Source organism: Belonocnema kinseyi, chromosome 8, assembly GCF_010883055.1.
Source record: "Belonocnema kinseyi isolate 2016_QV_RU_SX_M_011 chromosome 8, B_treatae_v1, whole genome shotgun sequence".
Taxonomy (NCBI): domain Eukaryota; kingdom Metazoa; phylum Arthropoda; class Insecta; order Hymenoptera; family Cynipidae; genus Belonocnema; species Belonocnema kinseyi.
In genome coordinates this window covers 71020298-71036272 of record NC_046664.1, presented here as the reverse complement: position 1 = coordinate 71036272, position 15975 = coordinate 71020298, and the positions used below count along the sequence as shown (strand labels likewise).

The window sequence follows — 15975 nt, the reverse complement described above, 5'->3', positions numbered from 1 at the left end:
CGCATACTTTGAATAAAATATTTGTTATCATTCTCTTGAAATAAATGTGTTTTTTTCTTGAAAAAATACCGGTTTCATATGTATACACCTGGTATATAAAAATTATTTTCTTTCAAAGAGTACGCCTTTTCCCCACTATTTTCAAGATATTTCCTATATACCAAACTCTCGCTTTCAGTCAAGTGTCGGGGGTCCTTCAAATGGCCTCTGACTGATTTCGGGAGGACAGAAACATAAGCAGTGAGGGCCTCCTGACTCTTTTCCAATTGGAATATAAATATATATAATGTCGCCACCGCTCTCGCCCTACTCCCTTGGGTAACTATGCGTGAATCAGCAGTTCTAGGAAGGCTGAAAACAGGGTGACTGAAAGCGAGAGTTTAGTGTATTTACAAAAGTACTTTAAAATAAAATGTATGTACACTATAGGGTACCCAAAACCCGATTTTTTAATTTTCCATAATCATCAAACGATACATTCTTTCTTGTGTTGAAAATGTTATCCTGTATTTTTTATATTTAAAAAAGTATTCAGAGATCTTTGAAATTATTTTTATGGTCGATGTGTGAATCTTATGAGTTAATGATTTTTATTTTTCACAGTTTAAAATTTTCCTACGAAGTTCTTGGAAAGTAACAAGAATTTAACAATCAAATTGGGATAACACACTTGAATTAAAACCAAAACACCGAAACATTCGTAAATTTTTTAAAATGTTTTTCAGATTTTTTTTTAAATTGTCGGAATAAAATTTGAATGTTGGACGTTAAAGAATAATGTAAATTTTGATTTAATTGAAATAAATTTTTGAAATAAACAATTTTTCATCAACATTGAAAGTATTACTTCTTCACAGAGATGCGAAATTTCTTCCAAATAATTTCATTTGCCATAAGATATAATTAAAATAATTTATTTAGTTATTTAGTATATTGCAAATTTTCAAAATTAAAATTGTTTTTAAATCAGTGAAGTAATCAAATCTGGTAAATAATAAGGAATTAAATTATTGGTATTTAAAAATGTTTATAAATAAATATAAATATATAAAATAAATATATTGATAATCATTGATAATCGTTATCGTTATCGTTTCTCAATACAAAAATTTCAACGTAAATACTGAATAAATTTGTTTAGTATTTAATATGTAAATATATATTTTTACATGCCAAGTTTTTTAAATTTCATGCCACATTATTTTCGAAATTCAAGCGATTTTATTGATTTTAAACAAAATTTTCATTGCACTGAATATAATTAGTTAAATTTGGGCTTCTATCTTAGAGGAAATTATTGGTAATTAAGAGTCAAATATTTCCCATGCATTTCATATTAAAAAAATTTTAGGACCAAACTTGACACCCAAAACTGAAATTTTTCATAAAATTGATCTTATTAAGTTAGTAATAAGTTCTTTTCATCATTTTCATTTTATAATGAATCTTACATGGACTAATAATCTGCAAATATTTATATGTTTTTAAAGCAACACCTTTAGTTTTAATGAAAAATTGACAAACTAAATACTGTAGAAAATAGAAATGATCAACTCTTAAAAGTTACATATCGTCAATAAAACAACTTTAGCTACCTCTAAATATTTTTTTTTAACAAAAAAAGATACAGTTAAAGAAACTGATTAAAATAGTACTTAAAAGATTAGTTATTCTTCCCTTATTTTTGTGAAAATTTCCCCTTTCTCCCTATTTTAAGAAAATTTTGCGCCTATGAAGCTTGGGCAGTAAACATATTAATGCAAAACTTAATTTCTAATCAGACATTTTTTATCTTTTCATATTTTTCATCTCTTTTGAATTAAGCATTGCACTTAGTTATTCCACAAGGATATGAAATTTCCGGTTTCAAAGGGAGCAATCGAACTGTGGATTAGAATAGATGATTATTTCATTCATGGCTTATTCATCTATAATACTTGACAACAGAAGGAATTAGTACTACTATATAATTCCTTTTACAACCTGAATTGAATTATTTAAATTCTATTATGTGATTTATGCAAAGACAAACCGAAAAAGAAATTAATTTGTGTAAATTGACGTCTTTAAATATATATTTTAATCCCTATATTTTGCTTTTATTTCTTAATTTATTTATTTTCAACTTTACATTTAATTCTTAAATTTAAATATTTACAGTTTTCGATTCAAATTTGTGGCAGTAATAATAATAATAATAATAATCGTATAATGCATTCAGTCACTTTGTTTACATTGAAGCATGGACATACTTATCCTTGGTATTCAAATTATATTAATTTTGCATTTTAGACATTTGATACTGAAATATTAGGTATCATTTTTTAAATTTCTATAATCCTAATATAAACTTATAGTTGTATATGTATATATATATATATTAGAATATTATTTATTAATTAATATTTAAAAGTATCAAATAATGTTCATTTACATATTTTAAACCCTTCTTTTACAAATCGTTGGTCTTTAGAGTTTGGCGAAAATAGTCAAACAGCCCCTGTGGCCTAATGGATAAGGCATCGGTCTCCTAAACCGGGGATTGTGGGTTCGAGTCCCACCAGGGGTATGTGAAGTAATATTTTTCCTAAATAACGTAGAAAAAAATTATCTCTAGTTTTTTTTCTTTAAAACCTTAAATTCGAAATTTCTTCACTTTTCAAACTTCACAATGTTATAGTTATTCGGATAAACCTTCCATAATTATACCTTCGAAAATTTGAATATTTTATTTCCAAAATTTCAAAAAGTGTGTAAAATTATATGTTTTCTACATAATGTAGAAAAAAAATTAACTCAAATTTGTTTTTTCCTTCAAAAGATTAAATTCGAAAATATTTGATTTAAAATTTCTTTACTTTTTAAATTTCACATAATGTTGTAGTTACCCGGAAAAACTATATTTATAACGTCAAAAATTGGAATATTTTTATCAAATTTTCCAAAAATTGTATGATTTTAATTAATAATTGTTTATTTTGTCGGAAAACAGATTTTCTACAAACTTTAACACATTTGATTTTTCAAAATAACTTGTTTAATGGCTCAAATAACTAAAAAACAATTTTTAAACGAAAAAATTGAGAAAAAATAAACTATATTTGATGAGCAGTTTTTTCATGACCACAATAGTCCAGGATAAAGTTGAAATAACGAAAAATTAAGTCAAAAATATTTCAAATTCAATCCTTAAAAATGAGAAACTTTTAAAACTAGGAATTGAAAAACTGAATTCTTTTTTTTGAATGTTCCAAAATATTGAAAATTTCCAACTCAACATAAAAACAATATCGAATTGAATGGCTTAACATTGCCCAATTTCAAGTATTGAAATCATCTATATCAATCTTTTTTTGTATTATTTACAAAAAATTATTTTCATTTTAAACAATTTTAAACATTTTTTACAATTTTAGAGTTGTTAATTTTCATGTTGAAATATCAATTTTTAATCCTTCTCTTTGAAAGTTTATAGTTTGCAGTTAAAATTGAAATGGTTTAATGTTGAAAAGTTTAATTAACAGTTTGGAAATTTTTTACTTTTAAAAGATATAAAATTAGTTTAAAATAATTGAAATTTTAAAGGTCGTGCATATAAAAAATTTTGTTTTTAATATTTTCCATTTCAAATTACTTTTTATTTTTATCATTTTTGTAGAATAATTCAATTTCAATGTTTGCATTTTGCTTTACGTTCGAAGGTTTCGATAATAATTTCAGATACTTCAATTTTGATGTATTTTGATTTTAAACAACTCAATTTTTAACTTTTGAATTTGAAATATTTTTCAAAATTATTTTAAAAATTGATTATTTTCCAATCAAAATTGTTTTAATTGGATAAACTAACATCAGATTAATATTCAAAGAATTGAAATTGTATTATTTCCAACTAAAAGCGTTCAAATATTCTAAAATTCTGGAAATTTAATTTTTTATTAGATACACAAATTATTGAAAAATTCTTGAGAATTAACAAAAAATTGTTAATCGTACTTTTAATGATCCAAACATTTTAATTTCAACTGCAAATTTAAAATGTATGAAAGGTCAAAATCGAAAATTTGGTGTTCGACATGAAAATATAAAAGTCTAAAATTTTAACCATTTAAAATGTAATTATACGTTTAAAACATTTAATATGACGACTGATGGTCACTTTTAAAGGAGAAAACATTTTTTTTCAGGAAAAAAATTTGGAGCCTTAACAATTTTTTGTTTATGAAATTTCGTTTTTGGACCAATATTTGTTCTTATCGCTTCTTACCAAATTTTTGAAAATAGTACGATTTTATTGAGATGCAGATTATTTTCTTGGTAAACAGATTCTCTATAAGTTGTCCACATTAAATTTTTAGTTATAAATAAATTAATACTTTTTAATTGTTTTTTAATAATTATAGCCAGTAAAAAATTATTTGATTTTAAATATTAAATGTAGACAAGTTGTAGATAATCTTTTACCCGATAAAATAAGCTATTATAGATTAAAATCGTACCTTTTTTTTCTAATTTGGTACGTTCCAAATTGAAGCAAAACAATTTTTAGAATATAAAAATAGAATATTGAAGAATTATTAAATTTGAAATCGACTATTCAGGCTATCAATAAATATTTTTCCATTTGGAAAATGGAAAAAAGTCCTGAAATTTCCAATATTTGAGTTTCAAACTACAATATTGTAAAATTTGAAGAATGAAGACATTTAAAACTAAATATTTACGAATTTAAACTTTTGAAAGATTAGGAAAGAATTAACAGTTAAATATTGCCCTGAAATTTTTAATGACTAATTAACTACAATATTGTAAAATTTGAAAAATGAAGAAATTAAAAACGAAATATTTTCGAATATAGGCTTTTGAAAAAAAAATACTTTAGATTCATGTACTTGAAGTTACGAGCGTTCATTTGAACGAAATTAAAAAAAAAAATTTTTTTTTTTTTTGCTTAAATCAATTAGAACGACAAAAAAATATATTCTGTCGGAAAGAATTGTCGAATAAAATTTTTTTTAGGGGATTACCTACCCTCACACATCACCCATTATTTAGATCTGCCTAATCCAAGTTTGATTGTCGATATTTGAAAATATAAAGACGTCATACATTCTCTTTTTTTATCTCACTACTTAAAGAGTGGTTGAGAAAGTTCGGCAAGACCCCTAAAAACCACACCTACTATACACACGCCTAAAATATTAACAATGACAAATTTGATAGTCGATATTTGAAAATACAAAAACGTCAAGAATTCTCTTTTTTTATCTCACTAATTGTAGAGTGGGTGAGAAGGTTCGGCAAGACCCTGAAAACCACCCTTAATATGTCCTCACCTAAAATGTTAAAATTGTCACGTTTGATTGTCGATATTTGAAAATATAAAAACGTCAAAAATTCTCTTTTTTTACCTCACTAATTACAGACTGAGTGAAAAAGTTCAGCAAGGCCCCTAAAACCCACCCCTATTATACCCACACATAAAATGTTACAAATAACACGTTTGATTGTCGATGTTTGAAAATACAAAAACATCAAAAATTCTCTTTTTTTGTGTCAACAATTGTAGAGTGGGTGAAAAATTTCAGCAAGACCCCTAAAACCCACCCCCATTATACTCACACATAAAATGTTACAAATGACACGTTTCATTGTCGATATTTGAAAGTACAAAAACGTCAAAAATTCTCTTTTTTTATCTCACTAATTGTAGAGTGGTTGAGAAGGTTCGGCAAAACCCTGAAAACCACCCTTAATATGTCCTCGTTTTTAACATTATAGGTGCGGTTATATTAAGGGTGGTTTTTTAGGGGTCATGCGGAACATTCTCTCCCACTCTATAATTAGTGAGATAAAAAAAGAGAATTTTTGACGTTTTCATATTTTCAAATATCGACAATCAAACTTGTTATTTTTAACATTTTAGGTGTGGATATCTTAAGGGTGGTTTTAAGGGTCATGCTGAACATTCTCTCCCACTCTATAATTAGTGAGATAAAAAAAGAGAATTTTCGACGTTTTTATATTTTCAAATATCGGCAATCAAACTTGTCATTTTTAACCTATTAGGTGTGGTTATATTAGGGGTTGTTTTTAGGGGTCTTGTCGGACTTTCTCACTCCCTCTATAATTAGTGAGGTAAAAAAAGAGAATTTTTGATGTTTTTATGTTTTTAAATATTGACAATCAAAGTTGGCATTCTTAACATTTTAGGTGTGGATATATTAAGGGTGGTTTTTAGGAATCTTGCCGAACATTCTTACCCACTCTATAATTAGTGAGGTAAAAAAAGAAAAATTTTGACGTTTTTGTATTTTCAAATATCGACAATCAAACTTGTCATTTTTAACATTTTAGGTTTGGGTATATTAGGGGTGGTTTTTAGGGGCCTTTTCGAACTTTCTCACTCCCTCTATAATTAGTGAGATAAAAAGGGAGGATGTTTGACGTTCTTATATTTTCAAATATCGTTAATCAAAATTGTGCTTAGCATGTTTGAATAATGGGTGATTTGTCAGGGTATTGAACCCTTAAAAAAAAAATTCGAAAACTTCTTCCGATGGAATATCATTTTTTGTCAACCTAAATGATTTAGACAAAACAAAATTCAGGAAAAAAATGTTTAATTTCGTTCATATGAACGTTCGTAACTTCAAGTACATTTTAGAGTCGAGGTTTGCAAAATTTTATCCAATCTAGAACTTTATGATTTGGAACGTTTTAAATTCCAACTTATTCCATTTTTTTTTATTTATTTATTTTATTTTTATTTCTAATGTGGAAAAATAAAAAATTCGGTGACATAAAAGCGTGCGTAAGTTTACTGCAAGTAATGAAATAATGGAAATGTGTTGGTTCACAGTGCATAAGAATTTGAATTTAAAACAAGAATAAATTTTAATAAAATAGCAAAGAAATCGATCCTTTAGTGATTTATTATGCATTTTTCTTTTCGTTCGAAGGTTTCACTATCGTTTGCTTTTGATTTAACATATATTTATAAAGTGTATATGTATATATACACAAATATCTGAAGAAAAATCAGTGATGCGACATGCAAACCGCATCTACATAAAAATAACACGAAGGTCTATAGTTGATTCATTTTCGAATATTTCCATACAACATAAAAATTGCAAATTATAGCCCTGATATTGACCCACTGGTGCGTTTGGTTGATTCAACAAAATATTTAATTGGCCCAACCGAATTTTTTGGTTGAATCGACAAAATATACCTTGTACCAAACGATTGTTTAAAATTGTAGAAGTTTAGTTTCCACCTGAGGTTTTTTGAATTATGCTGGTTAAATCTAGTTCATAACAGTTTTAATTCTGTTGTCTCTTCAACTCAATTTATACTCTGTATTTTATAAGTAAGTTACTTTTTAAAAGGTACTTGTCTCCGTTTCAAAGTGTGACTTTTGCAAAAACGTAACTATCGCCGTTACTGTTTTCGCATCTTTTGTGTTTGAAAAGAATTTAGACTGCTTCCAATAATGTGGATTGTACAACTGACAAATCAGTAAAAACTGACTTTCTTTAACAGTCAATTTCACTCACTCATGAAATTAGTCACCTTAAATCTTAAATTATCATATACAGAAATAAGTTTTTAACTAAAATGATCAATTATTAACGAACAAAAAATGAATTCTTAACAAAGTAGTTTTACTTTCAACCGAACAGTTGAATTTCCCTTTAAAATAAGAATGTTCAATAAAACAGTTATATTTTCATTCAAACAGATGAATTTTCAATTAAAATAATAAATCATTATTGCAAAATTAAATTAAAATAAAATGGTTCAAATTTGAACCAAGCGCAGTGAAACTCTTCAATAGCCGCCCCTTCTATAGCCCTTCTGAGAATTGACGCCGCGCCGTTGGTAGGTGTAAGAGGAGTTGTGCGGGACGCGTTATAGAAGAGTTTCACTATAGTTTAATTTTTAATTTTAAAAAAAAATTGAATTCTCAAAAAAAATGTAACAGTTTATATTTCAGCCAAAAATGTTTTTATTTTAAATAAAAAACAGTCTAATTCAACAAAAAATATGAATTTTGAACCAAGAAGATTTATTTCCTACCAATAAAGACAAATTGATCTAATCAGTAACGGTGACTGACCAAATCAGCATTTTTGAATGATCTAACGAAAGTCATTTTAAATGATGTAATCACTCACTTTTTCGAATCCAACATATTAATTTTTACACAACTACTATGAACAGATTTAATTTTTAAACAAACAGTTGAATTCTTAATTATTTATATTTTGCAATTAAAGATGAGATATTTGCAACTAAATAGTTGAACCTTCAACTAAAAAATATATCATTTTAAATGAAAATAGTATAGTCAAATTTTCAATCAAATTTTTTTACGTATTAATTTTTAAAGAAGATTAAATTTTCGACAACAAAAAAAAATATTTTTTCGCAAAAGATTTTAAGTCTCAGCCATGTAGTTAAATTTTTAACCACATAGTTGAATTTTTATCCAAAAAATATACCTTTTTTTAAAATGGAAAAAAAACCCAGGTAGAAAAATTAGATATACATAGTTTATATATAGAGTGATGTTTTATATACTTTAATTTAATTTTACCAAATTGTGGAAATTTCAGGCCAAAAAGGCCAATTTTCTTTTAAAACCGTTCAATTTTCAATGCGGAAATGAAAATTTTAAAGAAGGAAAGTTAGCTTTCAACAAAGTAGTTAATTTTTCTATCAAAATTGTTGAATTTAAAAAATATATAGAATTAAATTTTCAACCAAATAATCAAATTTTTAAACACAAAAGATAAATTCTCGATCAGTAAATCGTATGATTTTCAAAAAAAGATTAGTTGAATTTTCAACAAAAAATGGAAAACTTAAAATTTTCAGTTTAAAAAACTAATTTCTAACAACAACAACAACAACAACAACGAATTTTCAACAAACTGGCTAAACTTTGAACCGAAAAATTTAATTCTCAATAAAAGATGTAATAGTTGATATTGCAACCAAAAAGATGTTCACTTTAAATAAAAAACAGTTGAACTCAACCAAAAAATGAATATTAATTTTTTATTTTTAACAAAAAATAAGATACTCAAATTTTCAATTGGAAAAATTAGTTTTCAGCGAAAAAAGATAAATTCTCAACGGAAAATGTAACAACTGCTATTTAAACCAAGAAATATTTATATTTTAATTGAAAACAGTTCATTTAAACTAAAAAATTAATTTTTCAGGCAAGATTTGAATTTTTAATCAGGAAAGATTCTTTAGTTAAGAGAGAAAAAAAGTCAACCAAATTGTTGAAATTTTAAACAAAAAGGTGAATTTCCCACAAAACAGTTTAATTTTCAACACAGCAGTTATTTGTTGACCACGCAGTTACATTTTCTATTAAAAATCTTAAATTTCAAATTAAAGAATTAAATTTTCAACGAGTTAATAAACTTCTAACCACAAAAGATGAATTCTCAACCATTAATAGTTTGATTTTCAACCAAAGAGATGAATTTTTAATCACTAAAATCATGAATGTTTACTGGAATAGTTCATGGAATATTAAAATTTTTAGTAAAAAAAATAATAATGTTTCTAACAAGAAAAGCAATATTTTACCACTATCATTACCAAGAAAGCTCTCTAGTTAAAAGGAACTATATACTTTCTAGTTTCCACTATAGTTATTTTCTTCTTCTTTTTTCACTTTTAAACTCAAAAATTAAAATAAAATAATTTTATTTTAAGTTGGGCGAAATATATTTTGTTTAAATATTAATCAGTAAAATAAAATAAAAAACTACTAAATTTATCTTATTGTTATTAAAACTTGGTTCACTTATTTAGTTGATTGAATATAATTTTGAAAATATTAAATTCTAGGTCAGTTTTATTTGTTCTTTCAACGTTTTGGACCAATGTTTCAAAACTCTTGAGTCAACGAGCTTTTGGAAAATATAAGTTATGCGCTTTTCTAATAATAAACTCTCCGAATGAACCCAAGAAATCCCAAAGTCGTAACGAAATCTAAGTATAGCAGTCATTTGATGCGCAAAATTACTTCTATCTAATCTTATCACCCTGATAGATAGCTATTTAAAAAGTCTATTAGCTATGCGAAAATTCTATAGCAAAAAAATGGTATCTCTAAATAATTACGTAAATAATTAAATATTTCAAGAAACTTAATCAAATTATTTTAATATTATTATAAAAGTTATTCTTAATTTTTTAAACAATGAAGTTATATAATATTAATATATAATTTAGGAATATATCATTAAATTAAAAAGAAATATTAACAACAATTAATCATTTACAATTGAAAACATTTAAAATTAAAAAAAAAGCATTTTTAACGATTTGCATTGAAAATGTTCCGATTCAAACTATTTTAGATAAAGTAAAATTTTCAAAAAAGTATAATTTCTCGAATTGAATGAAAAGGAATAGAATTTTTATAATTTCTGAATAAAAATGTTTAAAGTTGATCAATTTTATTTTGAATTGGAGAATCTCTAAATTTAATGATTTCAGATCTGAATCCGATTTTGAATCTGCAACTAAAAAATATCAATTTTTCACAAAAAAGTGGAATTGTTAAATCATCACCTCAATGTTCAAAAAGCAAAACAAAAAAATCAAACAAAATACATAGTTAAATTTTCAAACCAAAAGAAATATTTTTTAGCATTGGAATTAAACTTTCAATTAAGTAGTTCAATATTTTTATATTGAAATGTTGAAAATGGGATCATTAAAAATTCAAATGACTTGAAATTGTACTATTTCTAATTTAAAGCGTTCATTAAAATATAAACTTTGTAAACTAAAAACCAATTTGAATTGAAAAAAATTAAAGTTTCTGCAAAACTAGAATTAAAATTTTTTAATACATATACAAATTATAATTTAACATTAAAAATTATTAGAAAAAATGTTATTATTATTTAAAACACATTACAAATTTTAACCATTCCAATTTTAGTTGCAAAATGAAAACGTATGAAAAACAAAAATTTCATGAAAATTCACAGATCTAAACATGTAAATATTTAAAATTAAATAAATTATTTAATCACTGAGGTATAAATTTCAAATAGTTTACTTTTTATTTATTTTGGCTTTAAAACACCATTTTTAACTTTTTAATTTTTAATCATTTAATTTTCAAATCTTTATGACAAATTATAAATTATTATTAAATTTTCCAAAAAATATTTTTCATTTAAAAAAATCGATTTTTAAAAAGCTTTAACAAAAGATCAGACAATTTCAAGATATTGCATTAAAGAACTAATATAGTATAAAAAATTATTTAGAGCAATTTGTTTATTGAAATATCAATTATATAATTTTTCGTTGAGAATTCATCTTTTTACGTTGAAAATTAATTTTTTTAACAGAGAATTTAACTTTTTTATTAACTTGAAGATTTACAAAAATGTTTAAAATATCAATTTTCAAAGTATGCAAGATTTTCAAAATTAAATCATTTTAATCTACGGGCGCTTTATTTGAAAAAAATCTATTTTTTTACAGAAAATCCATTTTTTAGTTTTTATACGCAGGGAGAACTGAGGCAAAAATTTAAAAGCATTTATTATTTATTTTTACGTAATAAAAGCTTCGTGTTTCGAGATAAAAACTTATCTATCTGAAAAAATATTCTTTATTGGTAATTCTTTTAGCACCTAAAACTAAAATCTGAAGATTCCTTCTAAAAATGTAAACGAGCAAACTGCTCCACATCTGAAGATATTTTAAGATCACAACGCTTCAAGAAGTCACTGTCTCTACGTTTCACTTTTTACACGCAGATCACATTGATTTAAAAATTGATTTTTAAAAAAGATTTTATATTTATCTACACATCAATATAATCCCAATATATTAGAATATTACCTATTGCATAACATTTAAAAGTATAAAATATTATTTATATACATATTTTGAACCCTTGTTTCGAAAATCGTTCGTGTTCAGAGTTAGACGAAAATAGTCAAACAGCCCCTGTGGCCTAATGGATAAGGCATCGGTCTCCTAAACCGGGGATTGTGGGTTCGAGTCCCACCAGGGGTATGTGAAGTAATATTTTTTTCCAAAAAAGATTCATTTTCCGTATTAATAAATTATAAACATACATAATTGTTTAGTCCGTTTTTAATATGAACAACAAACAAATCTAAAAAAAAAAGAGAGAAAATTCATTATATTAAATATTTTTTTAATTAAATTTTATTCTTGATACAGCTTAATTGGAGGGAAAATTGATATCGCGTGTGAGTCTTCTACTTCTTTAGAGAACTCGCAACGTTACTAACTTTCTTTGGTGCACGTTCGATATTTCGTTTAATCAATAAAAGGAAACAGTGTAAACTTTTGTATGGAAATATTTAATTTTCATAGAATATATTTTTCAGCTAGAAATATTTGCAACTTAAAATAAATATTGTATTAAATTGGTATCGATTTTGTATGAATATTTGGTTCTTATTCAGATATTATGCAGAAGAAATCAATTTTTAAAATTACGAGTCTAATTTTGAATCAAATAATTCCTTAAATATTTGTTTTTTGTGACGAGAAAAAAAATTTTGAATGGTCAAATAAGAAGAGTAAGTAAAATTTCACGTGTATTTTTTTATGCAAATTTACAATATGTATATCCAGCTAAATCGACCCCTGCCTCTGAATACTCGATTTTCCATCCCGATTACAATCAATATAACTATATTTTTTAGCATGACACGATATTTCATGTAATATCGTGTAGAACAAATTTAATTTGTTTTTCGTGCTAAAATTGTGGAGAAATAAATTTTCTGGAAGCTCTTAAATTTAAGTAAATCACGCGACTTTCGATATATACGACAGCATTTTATATAGTCTCTGATAAAGTTATTGATTACAACGTCTCACTTTAAGATAAAAAAGTTAAATATTGACCCCATGGTAAAAGTGATTGATCGCTCTAATCAAATTTTCCATCAGTTATTATTTTAACAAAGAAATCGAATTGTTAATTCGAGAATGGAACTAATTTCAATACATTTATTTTGGTTTGTATTTTCTTTCCAAATGATACAAAAGAGACATTTATAATATTTATTTTAATTTTTTAACATTGATTTTTGGTGGGTATTTATAGAATATTAAACGAAATAGTATCTTTATTATTTTTGTTCTCGATCGTTTTCGAGATTGGAAAATGTAATCCAATTTCCAGAAACTTCCTTAAAATTGATTGGAAAATACAATATTCATTTACTGATTAAGTTTCGCGGTAATCATAGATATTAATTTAATTTTTTTAATTCAGTAATCAACAGCAAGTCAAGGACTTTTATAAATAAACTAGAAATAAATCTTCTCCTTCGGCTGATAAATTATTTGGTTTCATAACTTTTTTTCGTCGTGAATAATTTTAAAAACTTTCTAAATCGATGATTACAGGGAGTATTTATAAAAACACGTGCTCATATACATATAGTTACAAAAAACAGGTTTTAATTTATGAGCTGTCATCTCGTAAAAACTATAAACTTTTTTTCGGCTCAATGCCACTAAATATATGCAATCTTCCTATACAATTGTATAAATAGTAACAATTAGTGCATAATTATAATGAGATAAAAAATACGCATAAATAAATTTAAATCAAAATTACTCTCGTAATCTAGAAAATAATTAATTTTTACGACTCAATTTCCCATTTGATTTTAATTTAATATAATACTCAAATTCATTTGTAATAAGATTTTTTTAAATTTTTGAACTTAGTTCAAACCAGGTTCAAAAAATAACTTTCAATTTTTCAAACTTTTAAGTGACACTAATTTTTACGAAACTCTACCGGAAGGTTGATTGAAAAACTTACGTAAAGCTCATAAATTGCGTATGAGTAAGGTGAGTAAGGTACATATTGCCTATTAATGTAACTGCAAAAAATAAGTAAAATACCTAAAAGATGAGCGCAGCTGTATATTTTTTCTTCAATTGTTCTCAGGCCTGAAGTTTGTTCTCTTCATTTATTTTGTTAATCCCAAAGGCACTTTTCAAATATAATGTTTGCTTGAACTTTGACTTTTATAATTTGTCAAAAATAAATGAATGGAATAAATAAAAAACGTCATCAACACAAGAATTTGACGTGCCACGCGCCACGAATCGCACCGGCTGACTGAAACTGAAACTCGACTTGTCTTGTGGAGTTTCTTGGTTCTTCTACAGACATCGCTGATAGTCGTCTCTTTCCGCCTGACGTGGTTGATAATTATAATCCTTTCGCGAAATACTCTCAATAATAGCAGGAAACAGTTCCGACTTATCGATTTTTTTTTATTTAGGATCAAAATCTTTACTGATTTCTATCAGTGGTAGATTTTTTTTTCATTTAATTGATTGTCAAATCGAAGAGTATAGCCCAAGAGGACCAATTTTAATGAGTGTTGGGTAAGTTACGTCTTTTTTAGTAACTTGTTACAGTTACTAGATAAAGTAGCTTTGCGTTACCTAAAAAGAATCTTTTTCACTTCCTTAAATTTTCATTTAAAAATCAGAATAACTAAGAGGATAATTAAAAAAGGCATTAGTTACAGTACGATTTTTCAGTCACATTTCTTAACCAAACATTTGTATTTTTATCAAAAAAAATATTACATTTTTCACTGGAAGAAATGAATCTAGAAATGAATCTAGAAATGAATTTTCGCGCTCGATAATAATTTTATCTCGCGCTCCGCGCTCGGTTTTTGTATTACCCTCCACATTTGTGCACAGACCACAATGCGAAATTTTCTACATTGTATGTTAAAAACTATTATATCAAATGTCTGTTACAATTTTTTTGTGTGTACGTTGGTCTGGTACTGCTTATTCAGATATTGCAAAATAATGTTCACATTTTATTTTTCCTTATCTTAATAGGACCCTGCTGTGGCTCTTTAATCTTTTTCGATTCTTTTTTTAAAATATTTTTTTTTTTTAATTTGACATTAAAGAAGGTTCTCAAAGCACCTACGTCCTTGACGATTACATTCTCATTGCGATAATCGCGATTCGCGCTCAACAGTTAAGTTATACAGGCTCTAATTTTTTAAATTGTGGGCTATTCGAAAAATTCGGCTAGAATAGTTTTGAAATATATTTGGTATCTAGTGAAAATTTTAAATGAAATTTTTGAATCTATGAAAAAAAAAATTTTTTATATTTTTTGAGAATTTTCAAATTTTGGAAAAGTATATAACTTTTCTAATTTTCATCAAAATTAAAAATTTTATTTGGAGAATTTGCAAGTCTTTTACCCATTTATAAGAAACTTTGACCAAAATTTCTATAATTTGAAAAAACAAATTTGAAAATTTTGAAAATGCTCTAATTTTTTAAATTGTGGGTTAATTGAAAAATTCGGCTAAAATAGTTTTAAAATATATTTGGTATCTAGTGAAAATTTGGAATGAAATTTTTGGATTATGAAAAATTTTTTTTTTATTTTTTGAAAATTTTCAAATTTTTGAAAAGTATATACATTACCGGTCAAATGTTTGGGTTCACTTAGGAAAATCGTTTTTTTTTTATTTATCGCTTTAATTATGCCGGAGCTAAAAAAAATGTCTCTTTAAAAGTTTGATTGTTTTCGAAATTCTGACTAAAATAAGCCCAGGGTGAAGCTAATTTGTCTAGTTTTTAAGTAGATATAGCAAAAATAGTGTAAATTTCAATGTTTTCTTAAATTTTCAATAACTTCCGAAATAGTCAACATTTTTCAATGTTCTTGGGCTCATTTTGAAGCTTTTTTCGCCGTATCACAACAGCTTACGAGTATGAATCGTAAAAAATTTCTTTTTGAATTGCAAGAACTTGAAGTTGTAAGAAAAAAGTTGGATAAATTTGAAAACATCTTATCTGTAGGAAAATCAGAATAAAAGTTAAATAAATATATATTTTGAGAAAATTACACAGAAAATTCATGATTAT

The 15975-nt window shown here is 25.5% G+C and overlaps 1 protein-coding gene and 2 non-coding genes across 4 annotated transcripts in view; 2 read left to right on the top strand and 1 right to left on the bottom strand.

The window, feature by feature from the left end:
- Positions 1 to 14173, bottom strand: part of LOC117178829 (protein piccolo-like) — a 60081-nt gene extending 45908 nt beyond the window's left edge. For both annotated transcript variants that reach the window (XM_033370324.1, XM_033370325.1), the window contains exon 1: positions 13960 to 14173. The gene's annotated coding sequence lies outside the window, so the exon portion shown is untranslated. The remainder of the gene's footprint in view (positions 1 to 13959) is intronic.
- Positions 2497 to 2569, top strand: Trnar-ccu. Its single transcript has one exon. It is a non-coding gene; the product is annotated as a tRNA-Arg (tRNA).
- On the top strand, positions 12006 to 12078 carry Trnar-ccu. The gene has a single exon. It is a non-coding gene; the product is annotated as a tRNA-Arg (tRNA).
- Positions 14174 to 15975: the final 1802 nt, after the last annotated feature.